Source organism: Oreochromis aureus, linkage group 14 (genome assembly GCF_013358895.1).
Source record: "Oreochromis aureus strain Israel breed Guangdong linkage group 14, ZZ_aureus, whole genome shotgun sequence".
In the NCBI taxonomy this organism is placed as follows: domain Eukaryota; kingdom Metazoa; phylum Chordata; class Actinopteri; order Cichliformes; family Cichlidae; genus Oreochromis; species Oreochromis aureus.
This window is the reverse complement of record NC_052955.1, coordinates 35,541,113-35,566,819: the sequence shown is the minus strand read 5'-3', so window position 1 is coordinate 35,566,819 and position 25,707 is coordinate 35,541,113. Positions and strand designations below refer to the sequence as shown.

General features: G+C 41.3%; 1 protein-coding gene across 3 annotated transcripts in view; it reads left to right on the top strand.

Annotated features, from left to right (window-relative positions):
* Nucleotides 1-25,707, top strand: part of LOC116323716 (unconventional myosin-Ic) — a 67,306-nt gene that overhangs the window by 4,899 nt on the left and 36,700 nt on the right. Inside the window, exons 1-2 of one of the 3 annotated variants that reach the window (XM_039622543.1) lie at nt 2,545-2,946; nt 10,285-10,484. The exons of 1 other annotated variant lie outside the window; for it this stretch is intronic. The gene's annotated coding sequence lies outside the window, so the exon portion shown is untranslated. Of the gene's footprint in view, nt 1-2,544; nt 2,947-10,284; nt 10,485-25,707 lie in introns of those variants that run through there. One more of the 3 variants, XM_031744128.2, reaches the window with a different exon arrangement.

The window sequence follows — 25,707 nt, the reverse complement described above, 5'->3', positions numbered from 1 at the left end:
GGAGAAAAGGAAAGATCAAGTGTGCTGCTGTTTGTTGATTTTGGAAGGGAAGTGAAGAGGACACAGGGCTGGGCCTGAAGGTAAGGGGACAGTGTCATGACCAGCTCTTCTGCCCATCTACTCAACGCCAACAGGATACAACGTGCGTGTGTGTGTGTGTCATTAGTAGCGGGTTGTTTGAGGCTGAATCGATCACTCCCCCCTCTGGCAGTGCAGTCACATTACAACTGAGCTCTTGCTTCGTCACCCAATTGAGACTGAGGTCACCTTCACATGAGCACAGCACACGTTGCATAACTGCAGTAATATCTGATACAAAGTCCAGTGCAGGGAACTGCACTGAGTACAGTTAGAGTTTATCATCTAGGCTCTGAGCTCATCACTGACTGCACTTGTGACACTCATAGAAAATGGGGTGTATTATGCTGTCAGAGCCTACAGGTGTATGGTGGGATGGTGCAGTTTTACTAGCAAGCCTAGTTAGGGGTTCACAGAGCAGGCAGCGATGGAGGGCAGCAGTGGCACTGGGAGGTCAGAGAGAGATGGAAAGTTTGGGTGCTTAAATGTACAGCCAAACTGCAAGGGTTCAGCTGTATGAACGTGTATAGCTGTCAAGTTTTCCCAATGAATATTCTTCAATGAAAATCTTAAAGGGTATGATTATACTCACATCTAACCAATAATTTTAATTATTGGAGTATTGGCAGGCGAAAACAACCCTTATTTATCTTATACTTAGTGCAGGAGCTCCATTTATGTTATCTTTTTCTTATAAATGATTCATATATTACAAAATTGAGTCTATCTGACCCTTGCATAATCAGGTAACTTTTTTTTAATAACTAAAAGGCATGAAAAATGTGTTTTTATCTTATATCATTATCTGAGTTACAGGCCCTCACAGGGGTGGATGAACATTTAGCACTCTTTGGTTTGCATCAGATTTTCTAGAATTTCTGAGCCTCATAACTTTGTATTGTATGCACAGGAAAAAGCATTAGTCTTTTCATGTTTATCTGGACTAGGGGAAGAGAGAAAGCATGAGTGACACAAAAAATGACAGCTGTGTCACGTCTGGACGATGCTCAATAAGGACAGTTATAAAGGAACCCATAAAAAGTGCAAATGAAATATTTTCAAATATACATCATGACACTGACTTTCACTCATGCATAAGTACAATAATTTAAAAAAAAAATCATGCTTTTTTAAAAACTCCCAGTAAACCTTTTATTCATTCTCTGCTTCAGCTACTGTCAGTGTTGTATCTTAAAACTTCAACAACATTTCAGTTATTGTAAAGGAAAATTTTAGCAGCAAGGGTGGAAATTTCTAGTTCTTTTTCATGGATTTCTTTCTTACCTGAAAAAACTTGGGACGATATGTAAAGTAAAAGCAGAATGCAATGATTTTAGAAACTCAGAAGCCCATATTTTATTCACAAGGAAACATAGAAAACATGCCAAATGTTTGAACTGAGAGATTTGACTGTTTCATGGGAAATATTAACTCATTTAGACTTTGATGGTAGCAGTATATCTCAAAAAGCTGGGACAGGTGGCAAGAAATGGCTGAAAAAGTAACTGGTAAGAACATGTGCTATTTCTAAGTATAGGGACACACCTGGGACCCTCAAACACAATATTAACATAGTATCTCTTGCTGTGTTTATAATCAAAAACCTTAAACATAATGGATACCCAATCAGTTAATTTTAGTTATGTTATTTTTAGACTCATAAAATTACCAGTAGAAACACAGCTGGGAAAATATAACTTACGAATTGGTGAAATATGAAAACCATTTGTGGTGGTTTCATTTATGAGCTGCTTATAAAAATAAGTGCTTAAAAGCTGGATCCAACTAACATGGAACTTGTTTTGGAGGAAGAGGCAACAGACTGGAGAGTCTCCTGTCACGAGGAAGAGCTGTGCAGTGATGGCGTGCAGGTGCAGTGACGCCTGTTTAGACAGCAGAGGGTACGAGAACCCCGTGAAAACGACGAGAGCCGCTCAATGGAACTGCTGAGGTGCAGTTTGCCGCTGAATGGCACTGGTTAGCGGTTCCTCCAGACTCAAATATCTAGCATTTTCACGTCTACTTTTATGTCTGTGCGCATTCGTTTTCTAACCCACCCGTTAGAGGTGCCGATGGATATACTTTTAACCCGTTCAGAGCTCAGATGGGTGTGTCAGTATGAGGACAGCAGTACATGGCTATGAGTGTAGTTTGCGATCTCCCAGAGAGTTTGGCTTTAAAGTGAAGGGATCTGGTTATGATCTCCCAATTCACGAAAGCTGTCTGTGTATCATTCCTCATTTAAGCCTTTAGTCTCTGTCAGCTCACCTAGCACGCTGCCATTTATCAGGCTAGTAAAAGCAGACATTGTTTTGTTTTTTGATTTCTAATGTCCCAGAGACAAGAAGATAACAATACCGCCTGAAGAGTATTAGCAGGCAAATCATAGTGCACGACTTGCCCGAAATAAACTCATATGACTCCTACGGGAGCTGTAGCAGGGTGGGTTTTGGTTAACTTCCTGGTATTACGGGGCTGTGCTGTCCTTTAATGACAGAAAAGGAAAGGAGAAATTACCACACCACTCCCATAGAGAGTTTAACACCCGACAACTACGACACACTGGCAGTTTGTTTCATACTAGCATATCAGTTCACGAAGCATAGTGTAACTGATACCTGCCGTCCTGCAGTCCAGGAGAAGCCTCCGCACTGAGGCAGATCCCACGGTTGGAGCGCTGGGAGTGGTGGTGGGAGGGTCAGGAGAAACCCGGCACACAGTACGTTACCTACTGACTAACAGTGACCAGTCAGTAAGTGGACTGACTGAAACGGCGGAGAGACAACTCCAAAACCTCGAGCGGTGGAAAAGCGGTGGAAGTGAGTGAAAGAAGAGCAGCGTAGCGCGTTTGACCTCGGCTGTTGTAAGGTAAGCTTTCGACCAGTTTAAACACAGATTTTAAGCTAGGTGTCTCCCGCGCGCTCCTCAGTTGCCCTACTGTGCTAACTGTTAACTTTGGCTCCTTCTAACCACACGGCTGCTGTACTGGTTACAGCTGTGATACCGACAAGTCTCTGCTCAGTAATTCGTGACAGTGCAGCATGTTTGAGTGAGTGGGCTGAAAGTCCCCGTGTGCGCCATATGGAGAGAAGCTTTTCACCAAAACGCCATTCTAAAAAAAATAAAAAATAATGTGGGGTTTAAACGCGACACAGCCCGTTTGTGAGTCATTTTACGCAGTTAAACCATACATTAAGACTCGTAATAAAGCAGCAGGAGTCGTGTTAATGGACAGTGTGGTTAAAGCGGTTAAACTCTGTTATCTACCGCTGCTTCATTGTCTGTCATAAGTAATATATTAAATTGTGATGCATTTCAGCTAACCTAGCTAAGTGCTTAAGTTCAAAGTTTAAACATGCCCTGCTGGTGTGTTGCATATATACCGGTTTAACGAATCAACATTAGGTGTGACTCTTTTAAGTATCAAGTGAAATCCAATACGAGACCCCCTGTTTTTTTTTAATGAAGTTTGGTCTGGCAGTCTCTCCTCCGTCCTCCGTCATGCGTCCACTTGTGTAGGCTTGTAATTTCTGGGAGCTGGCTCACTGGCGTTCATTGAAAAGCAGTGGTGTGGACCTTTAGCCACGTAGTGATTTGGCCTATAGCCCACAAAATCAAATCCTTCAGGTTGGGGTTGGCTTTTTATAGACGCGAGACAGACACAGATTAAGACAGTAACTACACGGCTCACGTCATAGGCTAGCACACCTGATGCGAGCAGAAGGTGCTGCGGTGTTAGGCATTTTAAATGAACCATCTCTTAATGGAACTTTATGAGACCCTGTGTATGTGTCAGAAAACACTAGACTTGTGCTGAGAAAGAGTGTCTGCAATTGAGGAAGGGCTTGGTCCACAAACCTGTCCACCTGTTAACGTTTGTGCGGTTTGGAAGAGGTAAACATAATGCAAGCACCTGGCATGTAATGCAGCCCGCAGGTACTGATGGCTGTCACAGGACAAGAAATCTGATCAAAAATACTGACGCAGTGTTATAAAACCATTATGCTGTTTTTATCTTTGAGGAAATTGTGTTTTGGCATCTGATCTGCTGAGCTTCATCTTGATTATAAGAGAAGTAGATTACCCACCCAGCAGAAAGGGGAACACAAAATAGCCCTGTGCTGTAAGTTAAATAAATGCATGTGTAGACAGAAACCAGAAACAAGTGAACCAGAATGGGCGGGATAGTCCTCCAGGGGTCAAGCTGCAGCAAGACCAGCTGACCAGTTGCTTCAAGGTCACCTGAAGGGCAGGGCCTCCCTGTGCTGACTAGCATGCTGCAGCTGCTCCTCAGCGTCCTGTTAAAGTGCTCCTTTTTTAAATGGCAGCTTGTAACTGGAGACGATTAGCCCTGAAGCAGGGTTGTACTGATCTGCAGGGTGGTCTAATTGGGTAGCTCTTCAAAGAAAGTGCACATGGTGGAATTTTCAGTATGCACAGTCTGCACAGTTATTCTACTTGGCACAAAATGCACATCAGCCTGTTGCAGTCAATACATTTTTCCAAAGCAGTTCCACCAGTTGTATACTCTGTGGTCAGTCACGTTTAGCTGCAGTTTCCATTGGGCTGATGTGGGCAGATGCTTGAAGGCAGTTCTTCCCTTAGTGCTGTACTGCTGGCTTTATTTTATTTTAACGGGCTGGGCTTTCGGAGATATTTTGGTTCATGGCTGAGGCCGAGTTGTGGTGAGAGTGAAGTTTGGTAGTTTAGGGTGAGGTTGGGCTCTTCACTGGATGTATTCCTACTTCTGCATGGCTGGGTATTTTCACTTTCCCACTTTAAGCACAAACACAATGCAAGGGTTTGTGAAATGGGTGCGTGTGTTTTTTTTAGATTATTAAGATAACGTTATGAGCTCAGTTTTTTTCCCCCCACATTCTCAGTTTTCATTTCACATCTAATTCTTACATGGATTCACATGAGAGGAAAAAGTTTACTGGTCCTGGCTTGCTCTTTGCCTGTTTATCTGATCAAATACCAGTCATGCTTCCCTCCACATTGTTATGGAAGTTAGTAGATTCCTTCATGCCAGATTTCTGCTGCCAGTTTCTGCAGTACATTGCAGTGAGACCAGATGGGTTAGGGGATTGCCTGGAGCTGAATAAATATTGAATAAAAAAGAACACTGGGCGACTCCCACTTTGAGCATTTTGTTTTGGCGGATACAGGACCTGCTGTTGATGGGGTGAAGGTCTTCCCTGGCCTGTAGTTGCTCAGCTGCATGTCAGGTGGATCCTGAGAGGACTGCAAAGGACACACCTGACAGCCTGGCTCTTAGCCAGATCACTACCATCCGCTATACAACAGGAAGAGAGAGGAACGCATGCAAGTGTGATGTGTGTTGATACACGCTAATGTACTTAAACTTTGCTATAGGAAATACTCACTTGGGGGGGTGGGGGGTGGGGGATTTCCCTTCATTAACCTCATAATGTGAACTTGTCCTGTCAGACTTGTTGATGTCAGCAAATGGGATGACTGTTAAAGATACGGTTGTCATGGTAAAGGGAGGGTAAACTTAACACGAATGAGAGAAATGTACAAAACACTGGGTTTGTGGGCGGGAAGACTGTCAGGGCCCATCCACAAGTGATGCCTCCTAGGTGACTAAGCTGCCTGCATGTGATGAGGTTTGGGTTTATTAAAAAAAAATTAAATTAACTGGCATTTTTGTACTGAAGAAATTATTAGTTGAATCGTTGACTGTATATAAAAGATGGATATAGACACAGTAGTATCTCCCATTGTTTTCTAGACTCTGCCCTTTGAAGCCTCAGAGTTAGCTGGCACGTTATTTATTTCTCAACTATAAGTGACCATGTTTGCACAGGAGGGTGTAGTGCTCAGTTAACAACTAACGCTAGTAAGCTTGGTTGGCAAGCTGGGTCCATGAACAAGTGCGATGTACTGACACATGATAATGATTAAAGTTAATACTGGAGTTTAAAAAACAAAAAACTGAAGCAGAAACTTCTTGGATGGGCTTTCACATACAGCATACCATAATATTTGTTAAATAATTTAATTAAAGATGCCAACACAGTCAAGAGACTCGATACTAATGGAAGTGAGCTCTAGTAGATGTTGGCTGTGTTGGTTATAGTGTTAAACTAACTTAAAAAAAAATTGTAAACAAGTTACTTTCACAGCTGAAGTTGGGTGTTCAACTCACTGAAGGCAACATTGTGAATGCCCACACGTGGAGTTTTTATTTTTCTTACATAAAGATATTATGGAGTTTAAGTCATCACTAAGAGGCAGTGGTGGTATATGCTTTTTGTCTCTGTCTTTTTGTCTTCTTGTGAGTAGTTATATAAGAGACAACACATGAGTTGTAAATCTATTGTGAAAGAAAACTGAAGAATAAGATGTGACAAGTTACAGATCACGGTAAGTGATAATTAAATAGAATGAGACTGAGTTAGCATTGCTCGCAGCGTGTGGGAGGTTGTTTAGATGACGACTACTACTTGTTTACATGTGGGAAATGAAATCAGACCTTGAAATGGGAATGTGTTGGAGATGCTGGATTGGAGCGACTATTGATCTACCCTTGGGCAGATAGACTGTTGGAGATAGAGAGCACAATAACAGATCAACAATAGCCATGTGGGCTGGTACAATCCATTTCTATGGTTGTAGACTTTCTACAAGCAGAATAAACTTTTTTGTGTCTCATCTCACCACGACTGATTTCTGAATAAGCAATCTGTGAACAACTAGAAATGACTGTGTACTTGCTTCTTAAAGGTTCAGATTTCGAAGATTTGAAATAACTGAAATACTGTAAAAACTGAAGTGACTGATTGATAGATTTATTTTTTGTTAATGCAGAAACTTTGTGTAGTTGAAGCACTGGATTACAGAAAGTATTCAAAGGAATTCAGCTAGAGTTGAAGGACCAAAAGAAAGTGTAGATCAAAGTCATTTGAATTTTTTCCTCAATTGTTCCTGGTTTGTTGAATAAACTTGGAAGCCGATGTCACTGTAAGCATCAAAAGCATTGCAAGTACAATTTTTATGAACACTGACATTTGCATGTTAGAACAGCTCAAGTTTTTCGTGTCATTGACAGGTTAAGACCTTAAAGTCCCTGTGACGTTAAAGTTGACCTGTGATGCTGTTCCTAACATGGGTACTGTAAAAGGACTAAATGCTCTTGTTGAACACAAACAGCATTTCAAACAATGAGCTCTGCATGTGCACAAGCATTACCTGCGGGCCCCAAAGCATAAACTCGGACAGATTTCTTTCTACTCTTGGCTCTGTATGATGAGAACAGGTATCCTTATATGGTCATCCACAGCTCTGCCTGTGAGCACAGATGCTCCACCCACCTGTTGTCCAAATTGGCTGGCCCTTGCAAAAATGCACAATCAGAAGAAAGGAAGAGGCAAGCGTGTTTAAAAAATTTGCTTGCTTAGAACGTGTACTGTGGTCCTGCACCAAAGCCCATTTTAGGGTAAAATAAAATGATTTAGAACTGCCAATCATGCAAATCTACTCCAGTAGAGTCTGAGAATAAAAATACGGGTTAGATACAAGGAGAAGTGGTCCCCTTTATAGGAGAAAAAGACAAAGGGACTGGGAATGTTGGCCAGTAGGAGGTAAATGTCACTTGCTGTTAAAATGTACAAAAAAGAAGTTGTAATGTTTGTTTAAGAGAAAATTGGCTGAAAAAGTGGATGTCTGCACACACCGAAGTTGACCTCCCACTAAACATCTTGTATCAGTGAAAGCACAGAATCACAGTTAATGTCATTTATCTTTGTCACAGAATGATCTTGATGAAAAGATGTCAAATAGACAGATAAGAGTGTAGTAATTCATGACTTTTGTCTGGTTCTTCATCTCTTTAACAAAACCATTTACATAAAAGTGCTTAGACTCAGTAGTGGGGTAAACATCAGTGCCATTACAGTGTAACACCAGTCAGTCACTATAGTTAGGGTTAATCAGAATGAATCTCAACATCTCAAGTAGTGAGCAACACTGCTCTCTTTATTGTTTCTGCACCACTTTACAGTTTGTGATGGTGTTTGTTAGTGTTAGGGTGTTAGGTGGTACACAAATGCAAAGTGTGTTGGAAGTAATGCTGGAACCCTCTAGCTGAATGGAAGTAATGAGAGCTTGTGTCTGACAGTGAGCCAGAGTGTGTTACCTGTATGATGATGACTCGCAGTCTCGTAGGGTATATGAGTACAATATGTGCGCCTGGTTAGTTTTAGCTGTGGGCAGCTGCTTTAGCATTTCCATGTAATTCTTTCCCACATCCCAAAGCTTGCCCAGCGGTACAGCGAGCCCCGCCCTGCTGGGAATAAATGCTATGAGTGACTGCATCCTGCTTCTCCTCAGTATTACAGCCTTGACTGGTGTGGGACTGGAAACCACCCTGGACATGAGTCAAAATCCACACCAGCTTCACTGCCATTTTTGTACATGCGGTGTGACTGTAGGAGATGGGAAGTCCTCAAAAGACTGAAAGTTGAATGCTTGAGTTTTATTTATTTATTTGTCACAGTTCAAGTTTATTTGATGTGATGAAACAGTAAAAAGAGACAGACTGATGCCTGCTAACAGCCACACCGCCGTGCAGCGCCACATATTTAAGCCACACAGTTGACATATTAGCATGTGTGAGAATGTCCTTGCATGCTTTTACAAGTGTTTTTGAAGGGCTTCAGTCCTCAGTCACATCTGACAGGTTGAATTCGACTAAGTAAAGAACTGCTCATTCATGTTTAGTTACCACAGTGCTGACTAAGTTGCTTCCTAATCCTGTTCTGTTGTAAACAGCCTCACCTGCACACCTTTACTCAGATTAACCCGATGATACAAGCTAAAAAGGTAATCCCATTTCCTCTGCTCTTGCACTTGTTCAGTGTGTACTGGCACTGCAGGCCAGAAGGAGAGGAGCTCTGTGGGTGTTTGGAGGATCTTCTGCTGTGTAGTTCTGTTGTAACATTTTGGGTCATTTTTCTTGGACATCAGAGCATGACTGTTTGGTTTTCAGAACCCTACTGGATTTGGCTCAAACGCTTACCTCCAGGTTAAACACAACAGTTATAAACGTACAATAATAGATATTTATTTGAATTGTACTCTGGCTCTGCTGCCCACATAAGCAGTAGGTAGGTGGTCTGAGGAACAAGAACACTCTCCTTGTCCTTACACTGGGCAAGTCAAACTGTGTAAACCATCCCAAAATAGTCCTAGAACACCTGTACATTTACCTTTTTAGTGAGGTGTGTTTGCGTGTGTGTTTGCGTGTGTGTTTGCGTGTGTGTTTGCGTGTGTGTGAGATCTGCCCTCCTCACTCTAGCAACAGGCAACCAAAGCTCTGCGGATCCTGCTGGGAACTTGCATGTGATTATGTCCACTCCTCTCTTGGTTATGTAATGTTCAATATCATCTGTCATTGTAAAGGCACACCTACCTGCTCTGTGTTTGCTGTGACATAACACCAAAGGCAAATCTCGGTGTTTGTTGAAAAAGCGTTCATATTGTGTGTCAGTGATTGTGTATGCTGATGGGCATTCTGGAGCAAATATCAGAAAATTTAAAGCTTTTCCCAGCTGTGCAGAATTCAGACAGGCTCAAATTTTATTCTTCAAATAAATTCCTCATTTTAGCCCCTCCCTACTCAGCACCCCTCCTAACTATGATAAGATTCAGGTTTACTATTCTTAGCTCACTGCAAGTCTCATTCAAGTCAGATGTGTTCACACTGAAATGTGAGAATGAGGCACGTTTGTGTCAGGTGAAACTGGAAAGCAGATGGAAAACAAAAAGTCTGAGAAAAAAGAACTTGATAAAATTCCTTCCCAACACAGTTGCTGCCCTTTGGTTTAGTAAGCCGCCTTATTAGGTACACTTGTGCCTAAGCGATATTGGACATAACCCCGAAATGTAAACCTCATCGCAAAATGCATACTTGCTAAGATTCTTCTCCCTGGGTCCATATCTTAAATCTGTCTCAAACTGTTAATTGGCGGATTTTCTTTCTTTTTTCTTTTTTTTCTTCTGGTTTTGTGACAGAATAAACTCATATCAAGTGTAGGAACAAAGAAGGACAGCTACACATATTGTCAATGTCACCTGACATCACTCTGGTTTTGTTTTGCTTGGCTCCAGCCTTTATTAGTTTCTTATGTACGCTGTCATCGTACAGTATCTAGTAATGGTAGTTCTTGCTCTGCTCTACAGCCCCATGAACCAGATCTCCACTTGCTGCACCCTTTGATTGGAGTTGACTTCCAGCTCAGTTTTTTAGAGAAGGACTCTTGCCACCAATAGCAGTCGGAGATGGGGGAGTTGGAGTATGTCTGACCGTGAGGCAAGGTCCTTGTTGGGAAAGCAGCAGATCAGTGATCACCACAACATCAGCCTGGCCAGTGAACCAGCTGGTGAGTAAACTTAAGATAGGAAGGGTTGAGCCTAGCTTGTTAGCTGTGGCTGATATTTGAATATAAATGTGTGGAAACTGTCCGTTAGCAAATCAATCACATATGTTGGTGTTCTCTCAGGTTCTGTCAACTTAAAAAAAAATGCTATTATATGTTGCCAAATACACCTGCATGGCCATGATCTGTATGTGGGGAAATGACTTGCTCTCTATTTTTTCGCACATGCGCTGAACCTGCCTTGACCTTGGACAGTGGATCAGAGCTTTAACCTCCCGGCTCCAAAGTATATAATATTGTTCAACTGTGTAATGTGAGAATAGTGCGGGTAATTGTTTAGTAAATTCAAAGAGAGTGGGTGTGTGTCATATGGCGTGGCTCTTGCATGCGTTACCCTCGCCTAAGCCAAACAGGGTAGTCCAAGTAGTTAGAATACCTCTGATGCCAGAGAATCCCCCTTGTTGAGCTGTTGAAATAGAGCAACTGTCTGCCCTGATTCTACCAACACTGCCCACAGTTCATGTGTGAAAGCAGTTTAACTGGAGAGTGTGTATAATAAGAGCCTATCCAAGTCCCTCTTTACTACCTAGATAGCTTATCATTAGTCAGTTTTCCAAGTTCTGGTATCAAAGTTCACCAATAAACCACATTCACTATAAAATTCAGTGATTGTTATAGTACGCTCTCATATCTGTTGTACTAGCTACACAATAATTTATATCGTGGCTTTCATGAAAAACTAATTTCAAATAATTGTTGCAGGATTCTGAATAGGCAGCCCAGCTTAGAAAGTGTGTCTTTGTTTTCCTTTGCCTGGAGTGTGGTGATAATAGGGTGTCCTTGGGTAACTCTTTGAAGGCTTCTCTCTTTCCACCTGCTTGTTAACCTTTAACCAAGTCTTTCCATGGAGCTTTGATAATGTCAGTACTAATATAGGCAGGGGTTGTCTTAATCTGAAAAGAGAGAAATTAAATTAAAGGGAAGAAAAGTTATGAAAGAAGTGTTGGGGAAGGAGGAGGTTGACTGCGTGAATTATAAGTGCACAAATAAGAACCCTATTCTTCTGAAGAAAACTTGATGTGGCATGAAAGAAAAGGCAGATAGCAGCAGAAGCAAAGATGAAAATAAAGCAACCTATGGAGTCTGAAGGAATGCAAACTACAGCTGATGGATGAGACTAGAATGGCTGTCATGAACTAGGCTTTTTTGACAGCCCCCATGTCTTACATATGTACAGTGTCCTCATACAACCATGTAATGCACATTAGTAGCCAAAGGACACCAGGTTCTGGTGTAGCTGGGTTAGGTTACTGTTCACTCATTCTTCAGTCAGTCTAAAAAAAGCCTAAAAATATTTGATTGTTGTTTCCAGGACTCAGGCACAGATTCAATCCATTCTAATATGGGCTTTCTTGAATTTAGACGATTCATTTACAGACCTGTTGGTCGTGTAGGGTTAATGTGTAAATGTGTTTAATCCTCCTATGTTTCACATGGTAAGGGGTTTATGTCATACTTCATACTAAATCACTGTGCTACAACACTGTAAGAGCTTTCAGTCACCAGCTGCAGTCCATAAAGGTGGAATTGGAGGGGTGGGCGATTAAATCCTCAAAATTCTATCACAGTATTTCAAAGAAGTTTGCAATAATGGTGCTTCTGATGATGTAGAAAGAAAGTAGTGAATGTTTTATTGATGACTGCAGCTTGCAGGCAGCAGCCTTTAATAGTGAAAATTAAATGAAGGGTATTTTCAGCCTTCCTTTCCAATGGGGGCCTGTCACTGTTGACAGACTACTTCATTTGTGTCAACAAGGTGCAGGCTGCAGCATTTTAATGCAAGAGCAGAGACTCAGTATAGGTCAAATGAAAGTTTTTATGACATAAAAATGTATACTCGGCATATTGGCATGTATTCGGTATACAGTGGATACAGGTTTTATAGTGGAAGGTATAATATTGCAATATGATGCTGGAATCTGTCCATCTGCGCACAGCTGGAAGATGGGAAGGTCCACGGCACTAGACTTAGGGGATTGAATTGAATTGATGATGCAATTCTGATCAAAAAATGCCACCAAACATACAAGATCATATTTTAACACAACGGGGCACCCTGCCAAACTGTGTATGAGATACACTGTCAAATGACAGACTTGCTCTGGAATGACTTTCAGTTTTCCCTTCAGGCCCAAAAAGATCTTGTTGAAGTTTAAAAGAACAAAAAACAAAATTACAACATCAGCAGCGCCTTAAGCCCCAGACAACCAGGATTTCCTACTCCTGATTTATGTACAGCATATTTGTCACATCACATTCCTGCTTTACAAACAGAAATTAGTGACTTTACTATCGAAATATCTACAGCCCTGCCCAGTCTGACTATGACAATTGGTTAAGACGTTGTTACATGTGTGTCTGCGTGCGTGTTTGTGTAAATTCTCTGCAGTGCTAAAGTGAGACTTGGAACAGCTGCTCTTTTAGGTTCCCCAGTGGTATTGAATTATTATGGGTGTGGCAGTTGAGTGAATACATTCTTAAAAAGATATTTAATCACACTGACTAAATCTAAAATGGGGATTCTACAGTTTTATACTAGTTCTGTCCACTCAGTCACACGGTCACCACTTTTTGACTTTGCATTCATAGCTTTATATCGGTTTTTACAATAGGCAGCAAAGATTTTGTGTTTATCATTTTAACATCAGTATAGATGCCGGAAATGTTAAGCTGAGAACATCACTGGGAGCCTCTATAAGCTTGTACAATATGTTTGTCCATATGTTTATGCTGATGTTAGTGATACCACAGTTGCGGGTTAAAGATTTCCATCTTACTATTTTTTTTTTTTTTTTTTTTTTTTTAACACATTTGGTGGCTTCCACACATATTCTGCCCTTCTGTCTCCCACATATTACCACTCATCCCCATTTCCACCCTCATTCAGAAAATGCTTCTGTCTCTGTTTATTTCAGTCTCAGGATGCCAATCGCGTCTGGCAGTGCATTTCATCACTGAGGATGACCCATATGTAGCTGTCTAGTCTGCTTGCTGGCTAAAACCAAATGACCTCCTGAACAAGAGGAATGTGTGTGTGGGTCTGCACAGGGGCAGTTGTCTTGCTTTGTGATATGTTTTTCACTAGAGGCCGACGGTGTGGTTGTAAGTGGATATGAATATTTAGATGAAAGTGGGAAATGAAATGAAAGGTGATGTCTAGCTAAAGTTTGTTTAGTGTAGATTCTTTTAGTATAGTATGACAGACGTGCATTTCTCAGAAGCAGTTGCATGTGTATGTGTCTGTATCTTCTGCCTCAGCAGCCCTACCCCAGTCTTAAATTTGAGAGGAGAGCGTTCTGAAGATGCTGCAGTTGAACTTTGTGTGACCAAACTGCAGAGCAGCTCCCTTGCGTTGGAAGAGCATCTGTGTTAAGTTACTGTCTCAGAAGATTGCTCTCATAGTTTAAGCTGTTCAAACAAACCTTCGCAGTAATTTGTCAAGTTTAATGTAGGTTTGTGCTGACATGTTAAAAACACTGTAATGACAAACTGATGGCCACTGAGGAGCCTTCCATTCAAACTGTCACTTTGTCAACTCTTACATGCTCTCTCACAAAATTTGCAGAAAAGGGGAACTTCCCCTTTTCTCCATATCCTTGCCTCCTGTACCACTCACATGTAAATTTAGATGAACACTAATGACTTTATTGTGTTCATGTATGTGGATGCAGGCAAACACCAGCTAATTTTATAATACCTGAAAAATGGAAAATACAGTGGCTTGCAAAAGTATTCGGCCCCCTTGAACTTTTCCACATTTTGTCACATTACAGCCACAAACATGAATCAATTTTATTGGAATTCCACGTGAAAGACCAATACAAAGTGGTGTACACTTGAGAAGTGGAATGAAAATCATACATGATTCTAGAGCTGGGCGATAAAACAATAACGATATGTATTGCGAAATAACTTTTTCTCGATAGAAAAATTAAACTATTGCGATAGGCCTCATCTCTCTTGTCCTCTTAAAAAAAGAAAAAGAAAAAAAAGAACAGCCAATCCAAATTAAGTAGCGCAGAGCCGAACCAATCACAGCCGCAGCGTCCACGTCACGTGACTTGTTACGTACAGCACAAGCGCCAAAGGCGCACATGTGTATTTGTTTTTGCAGCCGTGCAGCCCGGGTAATGAAGGAAATGAGTTTGCCGACTAGAGAAAAATCAACTGAGAGCGTGGCGAAGGTTACGAAGAAAAAAACAGATGATGGTTCCAATGCCGGAGAGCTTGTCGAATGGAAGGGCCACAGAAGTTCCGTGAGTGTGAAGGTATTTCGCTATTTCAAGTCTGACAAAAAGCGGAGTAGCGCCAGACTGTAAATTGTGCCGAAAGCAAGTCTGGAAATACAATAAAGCGGTGCATGCTCAATCTCTGACTGAAAGCGCTAATTCGTCATTCGGCTTTTGTCAGACTAAAGTAACTGTTAAAACTGTTTGAAAAGCTAAGCTATACAACAAGGAGAGATTGAGAATTTCCTTTTAGTTCTCAGTTTATTTGATATTGACAAAAGTTAGTCAATTTTGTCTGTTCTTCTGTAAAACGAGGGCAGCACGGTGGCACAGTGGTTAGCACTGTTGCTGCACAGCAAGAAGGTCCTGAGTTCAATTCCACCATCAGGCCGGGGTCTTTCTGTGTGGAGTTTGCATGTTCTCCCGTGTTTGCGTGGGTTCCCTCCGGTACTCCGGCTTCCTCCCACCGTCCAAAGACATGCAGCTTGTGGGGATAGGTTAATTGGATAATCGAAATTGTCACTAGGTGTGAATGTGTGAGTGAATGTGAGTGTGAATGGTTGTCTGTCCCTGTGTGTTGGCCCTGCGACAGACTGGCGACCTGTCCAGGGTGTACCCCGCCTCTCGCCCTATGACAGCTGGGATAGGCTTCAGCGCCCCCCCGCGACCCTGAAAAGGATAAGCGGAAGCGAATGGATGGATGGATTCTGTAAAACGACCTAAGATTTATTTTTAGAATTAATATTTTGTTTCTAAGTGGAATTGACAATTTAGTAGTCTGTTTTGTTTGTTCTATTTTGAAACTTAAACGCTTTAGCGGCTGCCTTTTGTGTAGTTTGCAATATTTGCCTTTATTTATCTGAAACTGAAGTCTCATGTTCCTTAAGTACATCTACCCTGTTGAACTTATTATGGGAAATAAATATTTTAATTAAAACAAGCTGCTAATTATTTCACATTTTACTTGTGAGCAACGGCACATTTAAATCTTACAAATATAGTTATTTGGCTTATATCGTGATATATATTGTTATCGCCAGAAATGAAAAAAACATATCGTGATATGAAAAAATCTTATATCGCCCAGCTCTACATGATTCCAAACATTTTTTACAAATAAATAACTGAAAAGTGGGGTGTGCGTAATTATTCAGCCCCCTGAGTCAATACTTTGTAGAACCACCTTTTGCTGCAATTACAGCTGCCAGTCTTTTAGGGTCTGTCTCTACCAGCTTTGCACATCTACAGACTGAAATCCTTGCCCATTCTTCTTTGCAAAACAGCTCCAGCTCAGTCAGATTAGATGGACAGCGTTTGTGAACAGCAGTTTTCAGATCTTACCAAAGATTCTCGATTGGATTTAGATCTGGACTTTGACTGGGCCATTCTAACACATGGATATGTTTTGTTTTAAACCATTGCATTGTTGCCCTGGCTTTATGTTTAGGGTCGTTGTCCTGCTGGAAGGTGAAACTCCGCCCCAGTCTCAAGTCTTTGCAGACTCCAAGAGGTTTTCTTCAAGATTGCCCTGTATTTGGCTCCATCCATCTTCCCATCAACTCTGACCAGCTTCCCTGTCCCTGCTGAAGAGAAGCACCCCCAGAGCATGATGCTGCCACCACCATATTTGACAGTGGGGATGGTGTGTTCAGAGTGATGTGCGGTGTTAGTTTTCCGCCACACATAGCGTTTTGCATTTTGGCCAAAAAGTTCCATTTTGGTCTCATCTGACCAGAGCACCTTCTTCCACATGTTTACTGTGTTCCCCACATGGCTTGTGGCAAACTGCAAATGGGACTTCTTATGGTTTTCTGTTAACAATGGCTTTCTTCTTCCCACTCTTCCATAAAGGCCAACTTTGTGCAGTGCACGACTAATAGTTGTCCTATGGACAGATTCCCCCACCTGAGCTGTAGATCTCTGCAGCTCGTCCAGAGTCACCATGGGCCTCTTGGCTGCATTTCTGATCAGCGCTCTCCTTGTTCGGCCTGTGAGTTTAGGTGGACGGCCTTGTCTTGGTAGGTTTACAGTTGTGCCATACTCCTTCCATTTCTGAATGATCGCTTGAACAGTGCTCCGTGGGATGTTCAAGGCATGGGAAATCTTTTTGTAGCGTAAACCTGCTTTAAATTTCTCAATAACTTTATCCCTGACCTGTCTGGTGTGTTCTTTGGACTTCATGGTGTTGTTGCTCCCAATATTCTCTTAGACAACCTCTGAGGCCGTCACAGAGCAGCTGTATTTGTACTGACATTAGATTACACACAGGTACACTCTATTTAGTCATTAGCACTCATCAGGCAATGTCTATGGGCAACTGACTGCACTCAGACCAAAGGGGGCTGAATAATTACGCACACCCCACTTTGCAGTTATTTATTTGTTAAAAATGTTTGGAATCATGTATGTTTTTCGTTCCACTTCTCACGTGCACACCACTTTGTATTGGTCTTTCACGTGGAATTCCAATAAAATTGATTCATGTTTGTGGCTGTAATGTGACAAAATGTGGAAAAGTTCAAGGGGGCCGAATACTTTTGCAAGCCACTGTAGGTAATAGGAGGGGGAAAAATAACACGGGCAGAGATAGAAGTCAGAAAAACGGCTCTGAAATGACATAAAGAGAGGAAAGAGTCTTCAGTAGTTGGTACTATTTACACTGCTTTAACGTTCTCAGTCACTGCACATGTGCAAGCTTCTTTGCAACCAAACTCCACCTATCATGCTGTGACTGTCTTGATCTGTCGTCATTTATACTGGGCTGGGGCATGCATATGGAAGGGAGGGGAGGTGCTTTACTCACATATGTACATGGAAGGACAGAGCTATACCATGCAGAAAAAAATTTGACACTCTTTTGATTGTAATCTGGTTTTGTTTTGCCTCACAGCTGAACTGTTATTAACATCTAATCAGCAAAGGGGAAGTGCTCAGAGTAAACAGGAAATTCGCTGTTTGGGAACATAGCAACTTAGTCAATTTAAATCCTATACAAATACTGTGGACTGGATGCATGCCGATTTGCCCAATTTTTGTGCTGTTAGTCAAATCTGATGAAATACTTCCTTATTCATTTAGTGCAGTCTAAACAATATTGTGTGCATTGTTTATCCTGTATTCGTGACTTGTGTAGCTCATAGCAATAGCAGCTTCCAGGACATGCAAATAGACACAACAAGGAAAACATGTGCAGCATTGCAAGATCCACTGTTAAAATTTTTTATAGAGGTGTGTGTGTGTGTGTGTGTGTGTGTGTGTGTGTGTGTGTGTGTGTGTGTGTGTGTGTGTATACCATGTTTAGATATATTTGTGAGAACCGAAAATTAGAATGCTACTATACTCGTGGGGACCAACAGCCTCTTATAGGGACAAAATGCCCATTTGGTTAGGCATTCATTTTTGATGGTTAGGGTTACTTTGTGTGTGTGTGTGTGTGTGTGTGTGTGTGTGTGTGTGTGTGTGTGTGTGTGTGTGTGTGTGTGTGTGTGTGTGTGTGTGTGTGTGTGTGTGTGTGTGTGTGTGTGTGTGTGTGTGTGTGTGTGTGTGTGTGTGTGTGTGTGTGTGTGTGTGTGTGTGTGTGTGTGTGTGTGTGTGTGTGTGTGTGTGTGTGTGTGTGTGTGTGTGTGTGTGTGTGTGTGTGTGTTTTGAGTATTCAGAAAAGATTTGTCTATAGGAGTAGTCAAAACTAAATGTGAGCAATTAAAACATCTGGCTAGTCAGTGGAATTGGTATGAGTCTGTAGTGGTTCCTCAGAAGCTCCTCTCCATATAAGGCCTGCTGGGTATAAAAGGACTGAGAGGCTCTATCAATAGAAGAGCAGGAGAAATGTGGAGGAGAAAGACTAGAAAAGGTGAAGAGGGGTGGGAGAGGGAGTGAAAAAATGTAGGAGATATGAGAGGGATACAGAAGAGACTGAAGGAAAGACTTGAGGAGTATTGGCACAGATTTGCACAACACAAAAAAGGGGTGGGAATGGGGGTAGGACAGGCAGAATGTGTACTATGGTTTGAGTTGCACTTCAACAAGTCAACACCTGTCTGATGTTGAAATGGTTTGCTGAATGATTTGTCTGTGCTTTTAACCTCTGTACCTGCATATGCCAGTCATACGGAGACTTTGGGCATTCCTTTGGGTTTAGAGTTGACTAGGTGTTAACAATAGTTCCCTCTGTGTCATTAGGAGTTGGCTATACCATTTCTCACCATCATTCTCATTATTATTATTATTATTATTATTATTGTTATTATTATTGTTATTATTATGTAATCACCATAAGTTGGCTGCAGGGGTATACGGTGGTATACATAGTGTACAATATCAAAGATCAAGTAAGATATTGAAATAAAGATTCTGTTAAGTTTGTCAAAGCAAAGAAATTTCGAAGACATGATGGCATTTTCCAGAAAGTTCCAATGCTTTGTAAAACGTAAATAAAAACAGAAAGCAATGGTCTCTATTTGATTTAAAACATTTTAATAAGGGTAAAGACAACATATCAAACACTGAAACTAAGAAATTGTGTCATTTTTCATTTATTACAGTAATATACACGCTCATTTAGAAAAAAAAAAACATGAAGCCATGCTGCTGTAACATGAGCACAGTGACTTTTGGCATTGACTTGCTAAAATAAGCAAGGCCTTGCATACTTCATAACTATTGATCTGGAATGCTAAAGCTAAGAAAGGAAAGTCACACTGTGTTAATTGATTTTTTTTTTCTTTCAATTTTTTTCAGAATAGATTTTTTTTGGAGTCTTTATGAAAGCACAGAAGCATATATGGCTACATGGAAGCCCTTCTGCATTTCAATGCATGCTTTCAGACTTGTTGTGAAGTGTCACACCCATTAACCTCTGCAGGGCCTGTATCACATCAACATCACCAGCTGTAAAAACAAACAGTTTAAAATAGGGTGTTAATTTAGGGTAGTGTTTTACGGTTAGAGAGCCACCTCCCAGAAGTTCTCATCAGTCTGAAAATGTAGTTGAAGAGCTGGAACTTTAGGTAGTAGTGGCTTAGATGAACAAACTGCCTCCCTCCATTCACACAGAAACCATCTCTGCAGAACTCAGCGGACAGTTTAGCTCAGTCTAGGATTATGGCTTTGTGGAGGATGCTAGACACTCTAGGAAATGCTACCATGACCAAAGTGCTGCCACAGTGGAAGTGTGGGGTGTGTATGTGTGTGAAGGGCAGGGAGTGTCCCGATATTTGGTGTGTGCAAACTGGCCTGCAGTTTTTATAAACCTAATTTCAAGCATGTGGCTCATCTTTTGTCACATGGTTTCACACCTGATCTTACTGGCAACATCACACTTACGCTGTGCTATGGTCTAGTACACATGGACACACACACACACACACCAACACACCCACTGTGGGGATTCACTTAACCCAGAGGAGTCAGGCCAGTGAGAGAGTCACATTAAGTAGGTGCCAGAAAGTGTCTGAGTGTATCTGACCCCCGGGATTCCCCCTTGTGTCAATATCGTGTTAGGCCACCATAAACTGACAGACCACCGGTTATGTCAGAAAACACACACACACACACACACACACACACACACACACACACACACACACACACACACACACACACACACACACACACACACACACACACACACACACAGTAGTTTATTGTCTTAATTCCTCTTAGTACAACACTTTCACCATCTGTCACCAACTTCCTGCCTGTCATTCTCTCTCTCTCTCTCTCTCTCTCTCTCTCTCTCTCTCTCTCTCTCTCTCTCACATATATATGCCCTCTCCTCTCAGTTTCCCGACTCTTGTTTGCCGCCCACTTGGCCTGCATTCTTTCACTCTGACATCAGGGCCGCCCAGCACTGCCATTTATTTTTTCTCTCCATTTTTTTTCTTTATTTTGTGTGTCTTACTCTGCTTGTTCTCTTGTCTCCTTTACTAGTCCTGGATCCCTCACTGCCTTCCCTCCGTCTTATGGAGCTGGAAATAAAGAATTACAGTTGTATTTCTCATTTGTCTAAGATGACCTTATTAGAGAAATTTCCTCTGTGGCATCATAGAATTTGGGGGGGGGGGAGGGAAGTCTGAAGTCTGCCTGTTTAGTGCAGGCTGAAGTTTTTTGCTCTGTGATCACTTGAAGTTATTATTTGAAACTTTTTCTGTGTTTAATATAATCTATCCATCGTCCTAACTATATGAGAGAAAGTGAGGAAATCCATCCACAGCATATATTTCTTAAGTGAGGTAAGTTTCTATCTAAAGGGACACACGGGCTGTTTGTGGTGTTGACCTGCTATTTATATTATATGAGAAATGGGAAGAATTACAAATGTTGGTGTTAAAATTGCCTCAAAGGCTGATGACTTTACATCATTATTCAGAATAGAAAGTTTAAATAGAGTATGACGTATGTAGAAGGTTGATGAGAAGTGGGAGGAAGTATGTTGGAGAGAGAGTGAAAGAGATAAAGTGAAATGTTGAGAGCATGAGAGGGTAATGGAATGACTGTCTGCCTAATGTTAGGATCTTGTTTGTATTGATGTCTTGGTTGGGCAGTAACACACAGATTTACAGAGACTTAAAGCAGGAATTTAATGATCCAATGGAGCACAGGGAGCAGCTTTAGATTTTCTTTATGATTTGTAGCCAGTAAACCAGGGTCTGATCCTCCTCTGGCTTTTGACTCACATTCCTATTCACTGCACAGCAAAGGAAGTCCAAGAGTTCATGCAATATTTATTGTTCAAACTATTGTGATGACTTGTATTAGTACTTATTACACGAGCAGCTTTGTTATGTTGGAAGAACTTGTGGAGGAAAACCAGGCCCGACTGAAAGCTACAGTCCACAGAAGGAGCCAGAGAATGGACCTGCTGTGTGTGCACGGTGATTTTTAACGCCGAGGATGCACTGAAATAACAAGTCTTTACACTTGGCTTTAATAATGATAATTCTCTTCCCTACTTTTTCATCAGTACTTACACTGACAGCTCTTCCTTACATGTAATTTAAATCTGGAGGTAATAATAATGGACATGAGTGGGGAATTCATAAGGGCATATGGATTGTACATATAAAAGAACATTAATGTAGAGTGTGCGTTTCAGTCGCATCCATTTTTTATTTCTCTATCTTGTCTCAGTTCAAGCTTTAATGGTCTGTTTCGTAACCCTTATCGTTCAGGCCCAGTCTAATCTTTCTGGCACTAAAGCTGGTTTTGGTTTATGGTGCTATTTAACAGCAAGGGCCAATCCCAAGCTGTGTTGCTGATCTAGTCGCCTCATATATATATCAACTATGTTCAATGCCTGAGATGTGTCAGTATGATGAAACTTTTAGAGCACAGGCTGAAATTGAACTATGTGACCCTTTCATCAAGGGTGTGCTCATCATGATGCAACAGTGGGGCGCTGATAAAGAAATGATCCTGAAAGCTTGGGAGGAATCTTAAAACTGTGACAATCATTATGATCTCACCGAGGCTGATACTATAGATTTTAAGTGCTCAGTTATATTTACTGTATGTCAAGACACTTCTTGGTTTGTTATTCACAGTGACTTTAGATTCTTAGACAGCAGGATGCGTGCTTGCTTGCACACCATCTGCATCCTTTATGTGCACTATGCAAACAACGTAAAACGCAAGAAATACTGGCCAAAACCTCCACAGGCAAGCTTTAAATAAACAAATGAAGTGTGAAGGTGTGTGATAGATGCTTGAATCTATCTCTGGATGTCACGTTGCTTCCAGTCCACAGCTTTACACTGTGGAGTTCAATGAAGTTGTCTTTATGTAAAATTACATGAGAGCAGGTGTTACATTTGTGCTAAAAAAATAATGTTGGTCTGCTATAGCCATAGACTGTATATAAAAGATGGATACAGCCTCTGGTAGAGCCTTAAACCTGCATTCTTTCTAATCTCCAAGAAGGGGCAAGCTGTGGTTGTAAAATGAAGACAAACTGTAATTAAGTTAGTTTTTACTTATCATTTATAACCCCACTAAACACTATCTTCAATTCTTTTTAATACAGTATATTGCTGACTTAATTATGGTGACAATACAAGACAAATGGACGATAAAGCCAGATAGCCAGGCGTTGGGCCACAGCTATCTTATGATTACCAGGGCACTACTTTATGAGTGTGCAGTGTCCTCAGCTCAGTGAAGTCCATTTCCGATTCATGTCATCTGCTTTCAAATAAACAAGATGCCCCAAATTTTGAACTTAAGGTTTCCAGACAGAAATGACAAGTCTTTCCATCTCCAATGTCTTTTTTTTTTTTTTTAAAGACATATTAATACTTTTTTGGAAACCTTTTGTTGGAACTTGGCCAGCTGTCATCAGCTCCACACCTCTCCCTTTCACACACACACACACACACAGTGGCAACAACAGACTGAAGCAGGAGGGGACAGAAACTAGTGTGACCATAACTTCCTCCAAAATGCTGCAGAGGCTTTCACACTGCACTGACATGGAATAAGAGCCATAATCAGATTAAAAACTGTAGAAGTTATCTTGGTTTCATTATCACTTTCTCTTCACAATATTTCTCCTCTTATATTATTTAGTATCAAAACATGATTAGGCTTATGATTGGCTGAAGTGTACAGTGTACATATTTGGCACATGGAGCATATTGATCATTTGTATGGTAATATGCAATTTCTTTTTAAAGAAGTGCATGGTGCATAGGTATCACAGTGTGAGAACAGACTGAATCAAACACATCGAGTGAAGCCTGTGTGGTAGTGGTTGTCTTTCACTTGCTGCTATAGCAGTCAATGATCTGTGTGATTACATTATAGTTCCAACTCCAGTGATGAATGAATGTGTGTGTGTGTGTGTGTGTGTGTGTGTGTGTGTGTGTGTGTGTGTGTGTGTGTGTGTGTATATATATATAGAGAGAGAGAGAGAGAGAGAGAGAGAGAATATAGATATATAATATTAATACTGTGTGTTTGTATGCCCCACATAATCCTGAAACTTTGAAGAGGAAGTGAGAGAGGAGAAAAGAATTTGATTGGGGGGTGGGTGGGGGAGAGGGAGAGGGTAATTGAGGGGAAAGTCAAGTTCCCATTTCTGGTTTCCCACGGAGTCGAGCTCACACGCATTTCCCTGAAAGCAGTCGGTGGGATTTCAGTTGTTTTTAAACTCTTTCAGTCTAAACAACACCATGTGCAATTGTACCCTTGCAATAAGAAGGAAAATCCCCACAGATAAACACACGCTTTTATTGAGTAACCCTGTAATGATTAACTGTAACCGGTGACATGAGAGCTGGACGGTATGACTACAGTGTTGTAAAGTAAAAAAATATCAAATGATGGCCTTATGCTATATGCTGGTGGCAATTACAGTTGTGATGGGCACAGAAGCTGTAACTGAGTAGCCCAATAACAGGTATAACACACTGTTTGTATTGTCTCCATGGCTTTATGCTCTTCATAGTCCTTTTATACCACATCATTTATAGCTCCAGAGCCATAAAGGACAGCCCGGATATGGTGGTGATGTAGTGGGAGCAGGATGCTATTGTCAGGCAGTATGTCCCATCTGCTGCACTGATAACGTTCTGTGAAGTGCGTATTTTTGTCCCTGGCCTTTGGTGTTTACGAATCCTCCGCCAGGCCATGCAGGGTCGACTTAACTAGAACTTCAAGTGAAGTGGGGATAACGGTTTGGACGGCGAAGAGTTAAACGTGTGACAGCTGAGCAAGACACTGGTGGTGAGATCCAGCCCCTCCTCCTTCCAGCTTCTTCCAAATATGCTGCCTCAGCATGAGCCTGCAGAAGCACACACACAAACACACACACAAGCAGAGGCGCACACCTCTACTCTCCCAGCACTTGCCAAAAGAAAATGTGAACCACAGACATTAGAGCTTAGGAATAAGATGAGTAAATCCAACCAGATATTTGGCATCTTCTGTCACATCGGTGCCTGTGTCCTGCCGACTGTCCGCTGTGTTCTTACACTGGTAAGAGAGCGAAGGACCACGTCTGGAAAACATTACTCAGATTCCTGCAGTAAAGGCTTTGATTATACTGGCAATGAAGCAAGAGGGAGGGGGAGAGTGAGAGAGGCATCAGATGAAGTGTGCATTGTGTAATTTCTGACACAGACACTACTACCTAAGCATTTTTATAGCCTGCATTTGCAGAGAACCTACTAGTTTAATGTAAATTAAATGGAGGTGACCAGTAGAGGGCAGTCAGAAAGAGAGCAAGTATATGGAAGACCCAGGAAGTCTTCTGTTTTCTCCTACTTTATCACTGGAGTACTCTTTGATAAGACGCGCTGGTTAGACCCCTCACGCTACCAATCACTTAACAGTTTTTTTATTTCTTTTCATATATATATATATATATATATATATATATATATAGATAGATAGATAGATAGATAGATAGATATATCTAGATATATATATAGATATATACATGAATGATGACAGTGTCTACTGATGTTCAGTACTATAATAGTAAATGAAACTTGTTCTGCTGTCCCTGAAAAGAGTCTTTGTGCTAACTGAAACATTTACAAAATCTCAGTTTTCTGTCTTTAAGAGCTTCAAGGAAAAGTAATTACAGGCATGAATAGAATGACCTCAGCCAAGACTTTACCTAAGCTCACTGAGGTGAATGTAGAACATGAGAAGTGAGGGCTGCACAGATTTTTGAAACTGGGGAAATAAGAAACCTTTGCGATGTGGATAGGTAGCTCAAAGATACCTGAGTCAGACTTAGAGACATGTAATGGACAGAACTATTAATCTGTAATTCTTTCTTCAAGCTCTAGTTTATGGGCTTATTTCCTTAGATTTGCCCTAAGGAGCTATTCATTGCAATGAGGCCAATAAACCCCGGCTTTCCTGCGGCTGCTACTGCTGCGCTGCTCTTTGAAGAGCAATTTGTAGTCTCTTCCATCATAGACTAAAAAGTT